Source organism: Erythrolamprus reginae, chromosome 7, assembly GCF_031021105.1.
Source record: "Erythrolamprus reginae isolate rEryReg1 chromosome 7, rEryReg1.hap1, whole genome shotgun sequence".
In the NCBI taxonomy this organism is placed as follows: Eukaryota; Metazoa; Chordata; class Lepidosauria; order Squamata; family Dipsadidae; genus Erythrolamprus; species Erythrolamprus reginae.
In genome coordinates, this window is record NC_091956.1 from 14942447 (window position 1) to 14957710 (window position 15264).

A 15264-nucleotide genomic window follows, 5' to 3' on the forward strand; every position below is an offset into this window, starting at 1 on the left:
ACCCATCTCTGCTGTCAGGCATGGGGGAACTGAGACATCTCCCCCGGGCCTATACAGTTTATACATGGTATATTTGTGTGTATGCTTGCTTTTAATAATGGGGTTTATAGTGTATTATAAATTATTAGATTTGTTCTTACATTTTCTTTTTTATTGTTGTGAGCCGCCCCGAGTCTACGGAGAGGGGCGGCATAGAAATCTAATTAATAATAATAATAATAATAATAATAATAATAATAATAATAACAACAACAACAACAACAACACTGTAACTTTGAATGTTCATTGAATGAGGCAGTCGGTAAGCAAAGAGAAAAAGATCCCTTGCCTGCTACTATAGAGCAATGAACACGGGCTACAAGAATGGTGGAAGGTCTTAAGCATAAAACTTATCAGGAAAGACTTCATGAACTCAATCTGTATAGTCTGGAGCAGCGTTTCCCAACCAGTGTGCCGCGGCACACTAGTGTGCCGCGAGACATGGTCAGGTGTGCCGTGAAACTTCTAGGGCAGCTCCAGCTGGGCGGGGCACTGCCGGTGCGGCTACTGCCCGATGCCGCTGTTGCTGGCCCCAAAGAAGGAAGGCGGGGAAAAAGGAGAGCTTCATTCTTCGCACCGGCAGCAAGAGGAGGAGGGCGCCATCAGCAGCGGCACCAGGTAGTAGCCAGGGGATGGTGGTGGCAAGAGCTCCAGGGCGGAGGCACCAGCAGCGCCCCGCCCAGCTGGAGCTTCCCTGGTGGGGGCGGCAACCAATGTCCTTTGGGGCCCGGAGGGAGGGTACTGGCGGTGGGAGCAGGAGAGTGCTGGGCCACACACGCCTGCACCAGTGCACCCCAAAACGTCCCCCCATGCACCCTTTTCCAAGGGTGCACCCGAAGCCGTGGCCGTCCCCCCCGCGCCTCTAGCCCCCTCGTGCCCCTGGCTACTCGCCGCTGCCTTTGCTGAAAGCGCTTTTGTCCCGGGCTCTCAGCGAGGGGGCTGCAGGAGAGGCGGCGAAGGCGATCTCTCTCGTTCTCCGGAGGCTGGCGAAAGTGATTTTCAATGACAGGGGCGCGGGCCGGCGTGCGCTCTCCCCCTCCCCCTGCCACATTCAAAGTAAGCCAGCAGGGGGATGGGGAGAGAGAGCGCGCCGGCCTGCGCCCCCGACATTGAAAATCACTTTCGCCAGCCTCCGGAGAACGGGAGAGATCACCTTCGCCGCCTCTCCTGCAGCCCCCTCACTGAGAGCCTGGGACAAAAGCGCTTTCGGTGAAGGCAGCAGCGAGTAGCCAGGGGCGCGAGGGGGCTAGAGGCGCGTGGGGGCGGCCGCGGCTTCGGGTGCGCCCTTGGAAAAATCACTTTCGCTAGCCTCCTGAGAACGAGAGAGTGAGAGCGACAGAGCAAGATAGAAAGTGAGAAAGAGAGAGAGAGACAAAGGGGGTAGAGAAAGAGATAGCAAGAGAGAGAGAGAGAGAAAGTGTGTGAGAGAAAACAAGAGAAAGTGAGAGAGAGAATGAGAGAAAGAAAACAAGAGAGAAAGAGAGAAAGCAAGAGAGAGAGAAAGAAAACAAGAGAGGGAAAGTGAGAAAAAGAGAGAGGAGCAAGAGGGGGAGAGATAGAGAAAGGGGGAGAGATAAAGAGAGAGAAAGAAAGAAAGAGATGGGAGAGGAAGGAAGAGATTGAGAGAGAGGAAGAGTAAGAAAGCAAGAGAGAAAGAAAGAGAAAGAAAGATGAGTGAGGAAGGAAGAGAGTGAGAGAGAGAGAAAAAAACAAGAGAGAGATAGCAAGAGAGACAGAGAGAGAGAGAGAAAGGGAGAGAGAAAGACATAGAGGGAGGGAAGGAGGGAGAGAGAGAGAGAGCAAAAAAGAGCAAAAAAGAAAGAAAGAGGGATGGAGAGAGAGAAAGAAGGGAAGGGAGAGAATGAGGGAGGGAGAAATAGAGTGAAAGGGAGGGAGAGATTTTTTTTGTCCAAACTTTTCTTTAGCCGCCCCCCCCCCCCCCCCGTTCAATGTTCCCCAGGATTTTGAAAATATGAATAATGTGCCGCGGCTCAAAAAAGGTTGGGAAACACTGGTCTGGAGGACAGAAGGAAAAGGGGGGACATGATCGAAACATTTAAATATGTTAAAGGATTAAATAAGGTTCTGGAGGGAAGTGTTTTTAATAGGAAAGTGAACACAAGAACAAGGGGACACAATCTGAAGTTAGTTGGGGGAAAGATCAAAAGCAACGTGAGAAAATATTATTTCACTGAAAGAGTAGTAGATCCTTGGAACAAACTTCCAGCAGACATGGTTGGTAAATCCACAGTAACTGAATTTAAACATGCCTGGGATAAACATATATCCATCCTAAAATAAAATACAGGAAATAGTATAAGGGCAGACTAGATGGACCATGAGGTCTTTTTCTGCCGTCAGTCTTCTATGTTTCTATGTTTCTAACACACATACACAGGGTTTTTTAAAAAAAAGTTCAACTCCCTCAGGGTTTTTCCACCTGTTCTTGAGGCTCAGATTAATAGGGGAGCAGGACTTTCACAGAAGGAGGCTCAAGCTGATCCGAATCATTTCTCTGTCTTATCACTTACACTAGAAGGAAATACCTACAGATTTCCCCTGATTAAATTATACAACGGTGCAATGTCGATGGAGATTCTCAGTCATCCAGGTCATGATTGTCCCAAAGGTGCATTTTCAAAAAAACCCTGGATTTTCTGTTTTTTCTTTGAAGATGTTTTGCTTCTCATCCAAGAAGCTTCAGCTCTGACTGAAGGTGGGGAATGGAAAGGTTTTTTTTTTAGAGGTACTACTGTATTTGCATTTTTATATTGTTCTATTTTTTTTGGAAAAATTTGTTTATTGGTTATATACATTAAAAACGGTACAGAAAAATAAAGGGAATATATATAATGTACATTCTAGCAATTATAGTTTACTTATATAGCACGCGTGATTGGGGAAGGAGAGGGAAAGAAAGGGAAAGGGATTTAGAAAGAAGGGAAAGAAATACAAAAGAAGGAAGGATAGAAAAATAGAGCAAAAAAAGAGTAGTAAGAAGAGTGTGGGGGGCCAGCGTTAGAGCTGGGGCTTCTATGTTTTGCGGCCTGTGGTTTAAGCATATAGGTGGTATAGATTTTCCTGAAGTTTTATCCATATGTATTTGACGGAGTTGCTAGTGCCATCATTGATCAGCGATTTATAAATTTATTCATTCAGTTTCTTTGTAGTTCAAAATTTGTGTCGATCGATGTTTACATTTTATCGTTTCAATTTGGTATTATGATTCATGTCGTTGTTTACTGGTTTTACACGTTGTTTTAGTTGGACATTTTTCTTGATGTATAATTTTTAAGTAATTTCTTTTTTTTTAACCAATGGAAAGGTTTATTGTCCTCGCAGACAGCTAGTTATTTGCATTCATTCAGAGAGTTGTTGAGGCCACTTGGAGTTTTATCTCTGTCATCAAGGTCATCTGAGTAGTGCAAATGGGTTTGGAGCCATCTTTCAACAATTCCAAGAAGGCTCCACACCCATTTGTACTACTAGATGACCCCGAGGAAACGGATAAATCTCCAAGTGACCTCAACAATTATCTAAAAGGATGGAAATGGCCAGCTTTTCTGCAAGGAGTATAAATCCTTCTATTCCCCACCATCCAGTCAGAGTTGAAGAAGCTCCTTGGATGAGAAGTGAAAGGTCTTCAAAGCAAAACAAGAAAGTCCAATTATCTCTAGAAAAAACACCTTTGGGAGTTCATGCATTATTAATTCATTAACATTATTTATATATCCCTTTGCGTAAAATATATGGAGCCATCCAGGGTCACCCTTCAAAACAATAACCGAAAGGCCCAACGGGTTAATATAAAGCATACATTAAAATGGATGGGAGGGGGCACTAATTAAATTGTGTGTCTCTCCTTACCATTCACTCAGGGAAGACCATGGAGCCCCAATCCAACATTCCAAAAAACAGATGCCACCAGAGAGGTGGACTCTCTGGAAACGGTCACAACAATTTGGACACCAGATTCTCCGCCTTGTAGTTCCTGAATCAGAAGTCCCCTATAGAAAGTCCAGCTGATCCTCAACGTACGACCGTAACCGAGCCAAAAAATGTATGTTGTGACCCTCGGGTGGGACCTGTTTGTTTAGTGACCGTTTCAACTTACAACATTGCTGAAAAAAGGACCGGTGACCTTTTGTTTGCACTCAACAACGGTGACAGCATCCCCTATCAGAGCTGCATTTGCAGAAACTAGCCAGCCCAAGCAGCAAACCAGCCCAAGCAGCTAACCAACCCAACCAGCCAGCCACAGAACAATAGATATTGAGTTGAAGTCTTCAATGAAACACAGCAGCAGTAGGAAGTCTTGGAAAAATATATCTACTTCTTATTTAGAAACATAGAAACATAGAAGACTGACGGCAGAAAAAGACCTCATGGTCCATCTAGTCTGCCCTTATACTATTTCCTGTGTTTTATCTTAGGATGGATATATGTTTATCCCAGGCATGTTTAAATTCAGTTACTGTGGATTTACCAACCACGTCTGCTGGAAGTTTGTTCCAAGGATCTACTACTCTTTCAGTGAAATAATATTTCCTCATGTTGCTTTTGATCTTTCCCCCAACTAACTTCAGATTGTGTCCCCTTGTTCTTGTGTTCACTTTCCTATTAAAAACACTTCCCTCCTGAACCTTATTTAACCCTTTAACATATTTAAATTTTTCGATCATGTCCCCCCCCTTTCCTTCTGTCCTCCAGACTATACAGATTGAGTTCATGAAGTCTTTCCAGATACGTTTTATGCTTAAGACCTTCCATCATTCTTGTAGCCCGTCTTTGGACCCGTTCAATTTTGTCAATATCTTTACACTACTACTGTATACTATCAATACGTATAAATCCAATTAATGAATAATGAATAAATAAATAAGCGAACCATTTCAGCTGTTTAAATTAGCCACACGGTTATCAAGTGAATCTCGTTTCGCCATTGACTTTGCTTTTTCAGAAAGTTGCGGGTCACTTCAACCGTCTTTTAAGTAGCCAGTTGCCAAAGGTCCACATTTTGATCGCTTGACCGTGGGGATGCTACAATGGTCATGTGTTGTAAGTTACAACGACTAAGGAGGACCAGAATTTGGCTGCAAAAAACAAAACAAAACACAACAACAACCCAGCTGATAACTAGGGTAGCAACTGAGATCTATAGAAAATCTTTTGCTGGTCTCTAGTGATTGTCTGGATTTTTTTCATCACTCAGATCTGGAACTCCTGCTGTCACTCAAATGTGAGGTCAGCAATGTATAAAGCTGGTTTTAATTTCCCCCTCCTCCAGGATGTAACCTACATCCAGCCAACGTTGTTGCAGAGATGCTTTGATAAAGCATTATTATTATTTGATGTTCGGAAACTTCAGATCGTGCAGAATGCAGCTGCGAGAGCAATCATGGGCTTTCCCAAATTACTCCACAGTCTGCATTGGTTGCCGATCAGTTTCCGGTCACAATTCAAAGTGTTGATTATGACCTATAAAGTCCTTCATGGCACCGGACCAGATTATCTCAGGGACCGCCTTCTGCTGCACGAATCCCAGCGACCAGTTAGGTCCCACAGAGTGGATCTTCTCCAGGTCCCGTCAACTAAACAATGTCGCTTGGCGGGACCCAGGGGAAGAGCCTTCTCTGTGGCGGCCCTGGCCCTCTGGAACCAACTCCCCCAAGAGATTAGAATTGCCCCCACCCTCCTTGACTTTCGTAAGCTACTTAAAACCCACCTCTGCCGTCAGGCATGGGGGAATTGAGATCCTCTTTCGCCCTAGGCCTTTACAATTCTATGCATGGTAAGTATGTATGTATGTTTGGTTTTTATATTAATGGGTTTTTAATCGTTTTTAGTATTAGATTACTATTGTACACTTTTATTGTTGCTGTTAGCCGCCCCGAGTCTCCGGAGAGGGGCGGCATACAAATCCAATCAATCAATCAATCAATCAATCAATCAATAAAAAATAAAAAATAAATAAATAAATAAATAAATAAATATATAAATAAATAAAGGAAGGATCTAAGAGGCTTGGGGGAAACTCTTTCATCTGGTCCTCAGCGGCCTTGAATAACGTTAAACAACCAACCAGTCCCTGAATTTGGTTTCAGAGTGTGGTTTCACATTCAGCCTGAGTTTGATGCTAATTTGGTTAGGGTTTTCCGCTAGGTTCCATTGCGGTGTTGTCAGAAGAATTGTCCAAACACTGCTGTCTTAGGCTCTTTGTAAAGAGGCTGAATAATTGTCTTCTGATCCTAACTACCAGATTGCAGAGAGATAGAGATCTGCTACATTTGCTAAATTTTTTGCTAGATTGCAGGAAATTCGACTTCAGCGACAAAGTGGTCAGTGCCTGGAATGCACTACCTGACACTGTGGTTTTTCCCCCAAACCCTCACAACTTTAATCTGAGACTGTCTACTGTCAACCTCACCCCATTCCAAAGAAGTCAGTAAGGGGCGTGCATAAGCGCATCACCATGCCTACCATCCCTGTCCTAATATTCCCTTTTATTCGTATCCATTTCATGTATTCATAAACATGTTTATAATTACATCTGTTATAGAAACATAGAAGACTGATGGCCGAAAAAGATCCATCATGATCCATCTATTCTGCCCTTATACTACTTTCTGTATTGTGGCAACATCCTGTTGAACTTATAGTTCAGTCCAAATACTCCAGAATGTGTCTATTTTATTTTTCCCTGCCAGACTTTGAATTATTTGTCTTTTAATGTGTTTTTTTAATTGTAAGTAAAATCACTCAGGTTATATTTATTAAAAGGTTTATTGGCAAAAGGGTATATTATACAACCAGAGTTAAACATGATCAGCTGGGCTATTAAAGAGGGGGGCACTTATTTGTAATTTGATTGGAGAACTAAGATGTATAAGAAACATAGAAACATAGATGATTGACGGCAGAAAAAGACCTCATGGTCCATCTAGTCTGCCCTTGTACTATTTCCTGTATTTTATCTTAGGATGGATCTATATTTATCCCAGGCATGTTTAAATTCAGTTCCTGTGGATTGACCAACCACGTCTGCTGGAAGTTTGTTCCAAGCATCTACTACTTTTCAGTAAAATAATATTTTCTCACGTTGCTTTTGATCTTTCCCCCAACTAACTTCAGATTGTGCCCCTTTGTTCTTGTGTTCACTTTCCTATTAAAAACACTTCCCTCCTGGACCTTATTTAACCCTTTAACATATTTAAATGTTTCGATCATGTCCCCCCTTTTCCTTCTGTCCTCCAGACTATACAGATTGAGTTCATTAAGTCTTTCCTGATACGTTTTATGCTTAAGACCTTCCACCATTCTAGTAGCCCGTCTTTGGACCCGTTCAATTTTGTCAGTATCTTTTTGTAGGTGAGGTCTCCAGAACTGAACACAGTACAGTATTCCAAATGTGGTCTCACCAGCATTCTATATAGCGGGATCATAATCTCTCTCTGTTCTGATTTAACAGCCCTTTCCTACTTTCTACCTTTGTTTTCATGTGCGTCTGTCTACCACCAGCGATTCCAAAATCACTGTCCCCAAATTGGGTATCTACCTGGATAGAAATCCTAGCAAATCCCATTTCATCTGGAAATACCTGGAAAAAGGCTTAAAAGTAATGTAAACTACATCATGGGTTCATTTCCACCAGTCCTGCTTAAACATCTGTTAGGAAGTTGTCGAAGCTTCTGGACCATTTTTACCAATGTCTGCACATCATCATCATCATCATCATCATTATGTCAGTACAACACAGCAAATGAGATCACTATGCTGGATTTCGTATTTCATCACCAGTTGGGTGCTTCCCAAGCACCTAGGACTGTGTGATGTTTTTTTTTTTTATTATTATTATTATTATTATTATTATTACGATTATTATTATTATTATTATGTCAGTACAACACAGCAAATGAGATCACTATGCCGGATTTCGTATTTCATCACCAGTTGGGTGCTTCCCAAGCACCTAGGACTGTGTGATATTTTTTATTATTATTATTATTATTATTATTATTATTAGTAGTAGTAGTAGTAGTAGTAATTGTTTTGTTGTTGTTGTTGTTATTATTATTATTATTATTATTATTATTATGATGATGATGATGATGTGGCGGCAGCAAAGAAATAGAAATGTCCGTTTCTCTTAACTGTTATCTAGTGTTTGTCCAGATTTCTTAGCCTAGATATGGCACTGCTACTGGCAATCTATATGATCACCTCTCTTCCTGCCTTCATAGCGGGTTTTTTCCCCTCGAAATCTTATTTTCCTATGAATAAACCAATCTACTGTTTGTGTAGGTGTTTTAACACAAAATAACACGGTTTTCCTGTGGATAGGGGGAACACATTTCCTGTGTCAAGATAGTTGACCCAGTCTTGGGATTTAATTGGGTTAAGGTAGAACTTTCTCTACCTTACACATTTTGTGATTCTATGATTTTTGTCCTCAGGCTCTTCTCCACATGGAAATATGGTCTATTGAACTAAAAAAAACATCCCTTGCCAAACGATATTTCTGTCTTATGAGCTTAAGGGCCCTGAACTAACGGTTGGGTGGTTTCTCTGCTGAGAAGTAATTACAATGGATTGTAAGAAAAACAACGTTGAAACACATCTTTTTTCTTTCGTGCCTCATTGATTTCCGCAGGTGCACAAGCTTGTCATTAACTAACCCAATACGAAAGAAAGAAAAGAAAGAGAGAGAAAGAAAGAAAGAGAGAGAGAGAGAAAGAGAAGGGAAGTAAAGAAAGAAAGAAAAAATAGAATAGAATAGAATAGAATTTTATTGGCCAAGTGTGATTGGACACACAAGGAATTTGTCTTGGTGCATATGCTCTCAGCGTACATAAAATAAAATATACATTTGTCAAGAATCATGTGGTGCAACACTTAATGATTGTCATAGGGGTCAAATAAGCAATGAAGAAGCAATATTAATAAAAATCTTAGGATATACGCAACAAGTTACAGTCATACAGTCAACATGGGAAAGGAAAGGAAGGAAGGGGGAGGTAAGAAAAGGAAAAAGAAAGAAAGAAAAAAGAAAAAGAATGGGGAAGGGGAAGAAGGAGAAGAAAAGAAAAAGAAAGAAGGAAAGAAGGGAAGTAAAGAAAGAGAAAGAAAGAAAATGGAAAAAAGGAAAGGAAAGAGAAAGAAAAAAAGGGAAGGGAAGGAAAAAAGAAAGGAAGGAAGGAAGGGAAGAAAAAAGAAACAAAGAAAAAAGAAAGAGGAAAGAAAGGGAGGAAAAGGAAAAAGAAAGAAAGAGAAAGAAAGAAAAAGAAAGAAAGAAAGAAAGAAAGAAAAGGAAATAACTTACCAGATCAAGGCTGCTGAACACGATTCCTTGCAAATATTGGTAGCAGTCTGTTTTGATGAGAAGGCAATCAAGGAAAAAAACACAATGTCCCACCTTCCTAAATCTTGTGGGTGACAGTCTTTAACCTCCAAGAGCAAAGAAACTCCAGCCAAGGGAGCTGGTTTCCAAAAAGCCCCCCTGGAGTTCAGACGCTTCCACTCTGTCTGTGGTCAAAGCAGCAAGCAGCAGCAACAGCAGCAATATAGCTGATGCAAGAAGACCAAAATGAAAAAGAAAAAAAAAAGGCGTCAGCTTGAGTCAGTTTCCTGGGGCGTTCCAGCTCTGCCCCTGTGGGTTTCCCTGTGGTGGGTTTATGCACAGGCTCAGGAAGATCAACACAAATGCGTGGCTGCCCACACTCTTCCCACACCCCTTAGCCTGTCACGAGGCGGAATGAAAGGGCCGGATTTCAGACGAGTTGAGGAACAACCACCAACGGATCCCTTTCATTTATACCTTTTGGTTCCGCGGTTTAGCATTTTTAATTGAGTTATAAAATAAAAACAAGATACAAAACAAAAAAGCTAATAGGAGATAGAGGAGATAGATGAAGAGGAAGGAAGAGGAGTGAGGAAGGATAAGAAAAAGAAGCATTGACATCCGATCGTCTCTGTTGCTGTCAAATAACATCAAATCACAATTTTTTGCTTTTCTATAATAATATGATCAAGCCAGTTTATCAAGTCAGTTTACTTGATAAAACCCAAAGTCAGAGTTTCATTCTTCTCCACTTCAAGCGCGAAGCTTGGTTCTTGATTCTTCATAGTTCTTTTCTTTAATCAGAGTAGTCAAATTTGCTGCTTCAGCCAAGTCTATCAACTTCTACAATCATTTGTCCATTTGTCATAGGCCTCGAAGTATCCTTCCATTTTTGTCCATATAATAATCTTGCTGCTGTCAACATATATAGTGACAAAGTTCCAATTATTTTTCTCCAGGTATTTTTCCATTAGTAATACTAATGTCTTCATTTTGATTCTAACTGCCACTCAGTTGATGAAAATAAAAATTTTTACTGGTCAAGTGCAATTAGACATAGTACAAGGAATTTGTCTCCAATGATCTCCAGGTATACACAAGCAGTGAGTGACAAATCAGACATAGGAGAGTTGGGTGGAAAGGACACTCAATGAGATGTTTGCCAAAGTCTAGGCAAAGTCTTCCTCAAAATTCCAATTTATTAACAGAGCCATGTTGGCACATGTAGGTGAAACCCAAATCTGAGGTCCTGGGTTTTCTCCACCCAGTTGAAAGTTCAAGCCCTTGTCCCCACTCCTCCCAAGTCCATCACGTTGACCAATCTACAGCTGCCGACTTGGCAGTTTCCACCCATCTCTTTCCATACAGGTGCAGGAGTGCGAAGACAAAACATGACCTTCACTATCTAGAAAGAATTGGTTATGGGTACATACAAAAAGGCCTCATCACAATAACATTCAGCAATAGCATTTAGACTTATATACTGCTTCACAGTGCTTTACAGCCCTCTCTAAGTGATTTACAGAGAATCAGCCTATTGCCCCAACAATCTGGGTCCTCATTTGACCCACTTTGGAAGGATGGAAGGCTCAGTCAACCTGGAGCCTACTGAGATCCGTGCTGCCAAACTGCTGGCAGACGGTGATCAGCAGAAGTAGCTTGCAGTACTGCACTCTAACCAATGCACCACCGAGGCTCATGTGCAATTCCCCCTCCCAATTTCCCACAATGAAGAATGCATGTGAAAATAATATAAAGTGTGGCAGGCCAAAGACTCCAACTAAAATGGCTTTGGCTTCGAGCTCAGTTGTTTTTTTGCAGACACTTAATGACAAGTGGTGGGTTTCTTCTTTGGACCAGTTCTTAGAACTGGTAGCAGCAGCAGGAGGAGGTTTTGCCCACCTGCCCAGGATGCTTTTGCACATACGTAGAAGTATTGTGTGCACAAACGAACCAGTAGGAAACTAATTCAAAACCCACTACTGTTCATGACCCAAGCAGGTAACATCATCACTACTACATAGTTCAGAAGGCAGTCCCAGATTATCTCAGGGACCGCCTTCTGCTGCACGAATCCCAGTGACCAATTAGGTCCCACAGAGTGGGTCTTCTCCGGGTCCCGTCAACTAAACAATGTCGCTTGGCGGGACCCAGGGGAAGAGCCTTCTCTGTGGCGGCCCCGGCCCTCTGGAACCAACTCCCCCCAGAGATTAGAATTGCCCCCACCCTCCTTGCCTTTCGTAAGCTGCTTAAAACCCACCTCTGCCGCCAGGCATGGGGGAACTGAGATATTCTTTCCCCCTAGGCCTTTACAATTTTATGCATGGTATGTCTGTATACAGTATATGTTTGTTTTTTATAATAATGGGCTTTTAACTGTTTTTAGTATTGGATTATTATTATATGCTGTTTTTATTATTGCTGTTAGCCGCCCCGAGTCTCCGGAGAGGGGCGGCATACAAATCCAATAAATTAAATAAATAAATAAATAAATAAATACATACATACATACATACATACATAGATACATACATACATACATACATACATACATACATACATCCAGCACTGTTAATGTTCCTTAGTTGGGTCATGAAATGTCCGCAAGAAAACAGCCAAGTTCACAGAGCATCAAAACAATCTCTTCGTTAAAAACAACCCAGATAGGCGCCTGTAGCTTCTAATCTTATTGCTGTAAAAAGCGGAATGTTAGGTATTTACATGGCTAGATGAATGTACTTAATTCCCACCAGTTATATGGGTGAAACACAGCTGTACGCATGAGTAAGAAACTGTAAGTAACTGTAAACTGTAATATTCTGTGTTTAGTGGAAAGATGCAAACTTCTCTATATGCAGCACATAAGATGTGACAAAGTTGTGGGAGAATGTCAGATTTCTTTGACTTTTTGCTATATTGGTAAGAACTGTGTAAATTGTAGGCAAATAACTAACCACGAGTGTAATAAAATACAGCATTGGTGAAGCAATGATCATGGGGATAAAAAAATATTGACTTCTAAAGCCACAATAATGTATCTGTCTAAAGCAGCTGTAGTACTTTCCATGTAAATACAAGAGTTTTGCATAGCTTGTTTATTTATATTTTCTTTGTCGAGGTCTAAAAGTGTACCAGCAATAACTTGGGCAGGCTATGGTCTTGAACTGAATTTCTCAGTGTTATCAAAGACAAGACAATATAATTTTACAATATATTATCTTGAACTGCAATAAAAAGCAATGCCTTGTTATATTTTATGTTTTATAGTTCTAATACAAATAATCAATACTATAACTATCTCCAGATTGTAAGCACATAAAGGAAACTTTTTAAAAAAACTTAGCGATAGCATATTATATTAAAATTGTGCACACACACACACACACACACACACACTCAGAGAGAGAGAGAGTTCCTACATTCTTTAGACATTTAACATTTAAAAATCACCTGCCCAGGTAAAGAGATAAGCACCAAAATGTCCCTTTAAATGGAATTCTCTTGACAAATCCACAAAAGTACAAAAGGATTCTCATTTGTGGCCACCTACTTAACTTTGTTTAGTGACGACATGTAAAGAAAGGCCTCTAAAAATGATTCAAAGGTTCAATATATATAGGGGAAGGTGTAATTTTAAGATGTCCATCTTTTGACAACTTTATGACCTGTGGACATGCTGGCTGGGGAATTCTAAGAGTTGAAGTCCACAGGTCTTTAAGTTGCCAAGGTTGCTGGACGTCACTGGAATCAGCTCCCCCAGAGATTCATACTGCCCCCACCCTCCTCGCCTTCTGCAAGAGCCTCAAGACCCATCTATGTCACCAGACCTGGGGCAATTAGACTTTGCCCCTCTGACCAATAAATGTAATGCATGGTGTGATTGGACTGTATGATTGTGTACTGCATTAGAGTTTTTATAGTTGTTTTTTAAATTATTAGATTTGTGCTACATATTTATGTCTGCATCTACTCTAAATAATAATAATAATAATAATAATAATAATAATAATAACAACAACAACAACAACAGCAACAGAGTTGGAAGAGACCTTGGAGGTCTTCTAGTCCAACCCCCTGCTTAGGCAGGAAACTCTACACTACGTCACACCGATGGTTATCCAACATCTGCTTAAAAACTTCCAGTGTTGGGGCATTCACAACTTCTGGAGGAAAGCTGTTCCACTGATCAACAAATTATTAGATTTGTGCTACATGTTTATGTCTGCATCTTCTCTAATTAATAATAATTAATAATAATAATAATAATAATAAATAATAATAATAATAAATAATAATAAATTAATAATAATAATCCAATGTGCAGACTCTGTAAAGAAACAGATGAAACAATCAATCACATACTTAGCTGCTGCAAAAAGATCGCACAAGCATAGACACGATGCTGTGGCACAGATGATCCACTTCAACTTGTGCCAGAACTACCATCTACCAGTGGCAAAGAACTGGTGGGATCATAAGCCCAAAAAAGTCGAAAATGAGCAAGCAAAACTACTGTGGGACTTCCAACTTCAGACTGACCAAATTCTGAAGCATAACACACCAGACATCTTGATTGTAGAGAAAAAGAAAGTATGGATCATCGACATCGCAATCCCTGGAGACAGCAGAATTGAGAAGCAGCTAGAGAAATTAGTGAAATATGAAGATCTAAAAATCGAGCTGCAACAGCTCTGGCATAAGCCAGTGAAAGTGGTCTCAGTAGTACTTGGTACGCTGGGCGCAATGCCAAAGGAGCTCAGCGGACATTTGAAAACCATCGGAATTGACAAAATCTCCATCTGTCAATTGCAAAAGGCCGCTTTACTGGGATCGGCAAACATAATTCGCCGCTACATCACGCAGTCCTAGGTGCTTGGGAAGCGCTCGACTGGTGATGAAATACGAAATCCAGCATAGTGATCTCGTTTGCTATGTTGTACTGACATAATAATAATAATAATTCTGAACTTTGCCCCAAGTTAATTTAATGCTTGGCAGTTCACTTGAACTGATTTTAAAAAGGGATTGGAAGACACAATGCAAGAAGCATATTACACAATCGGCAATACCTTAAGTTCTTTGGCTTGGCTGAAGTTCCTGAAATGTTGTCAACACTAGCTTACCAAGAAATCTAAAGACAGCGATGAATGAAGCATGAGTAAACTGAATGCTTATTACCAACTGGAATATATGGGAGCATGAATCACAAAGCTTATGCAATATCCACTCTGCCTTCTCTAATCTATTTACAGGATGCTCAAAAATACCCAGGCTGTGTTTGTGTCTCTAACGACAAGGTCTCCAAGTGATGAGACTGAAAGAAAGCAGAACACGTAGAGTGCCCTTCCTCTAGGGAACAAACCACCCACCCACCCATGGATTATTTATGGTGCCAATCTGCAAACTCCGATAATCCCTATAGAGATTAAACAAAATGAGGATTTCATTGAAACCCTAAGAAACAATGTACGATAATATAATAATCGGAGGACAAACCAATAATCTCCTAGCACCACCTTCTGGTAATGGCGACCTAAACATGTACAGAAGAATTATGAAAGATTTCATAATAATTCTGTACATGTTTAGGTCGCCATTACCAGAAGGTGGTGCTATGAGATTATTGGTTTGTTCTCAGATTATTATATTATCGTACATTGTTTCTTAGGGTTTCAATCTCTATGGGGATTATCGGAGTTTGCAGGAGGATTTTTGCAGTGATAGATAGCAGAACATATCTTACAGTGCAGGTGAGACATCCTAAGAGAACTGTAAGATATGTTCTGCTATCACTGCAAAAATCCTCCTGCATAATGCCTAATGCTGATTTTCTAGGAAGGTTGAATGGATTCAGAAAATCAGCTTGATCTAAGAATGCCTGAAGTTTG

The 15264-nt window shown here is 40.8% G+C and overlaps 1 protein-coding gene and 1 long non-coding RNA gene across 3 annotated transcripts in view; one reads left to right on the plus strand and one right to left on the minus strand.

Annotated features, from left to right (window-relative positions):
* The window catches only part of RHOH (ras homolog family member H), a 29215-nt gene extending 19574 nt beyond the window's left edge, over positions 1-9641 (minus strand). Inside the window, exon 1 of one of the 2 annotated variants that reach the window (XM_070757074.1) lies at positions 9359-9641. The gene's annotated coding sequence lies outside the window, so the exon portion shown is untranslated. The remainder of the gene's footprint in view (positions 1-9358) is intronic. The other variant, XM_070757075.1, reaches the window with a different exon arrangement.
* The window catches only part of LOC139170200 (uncharacterized), a 62602-nt gene that overhangs the window by 36697 nt on the left and 10641 nt on the right, over positions 1-15264 (plus strand). The window lies entirely within an intron of this gene.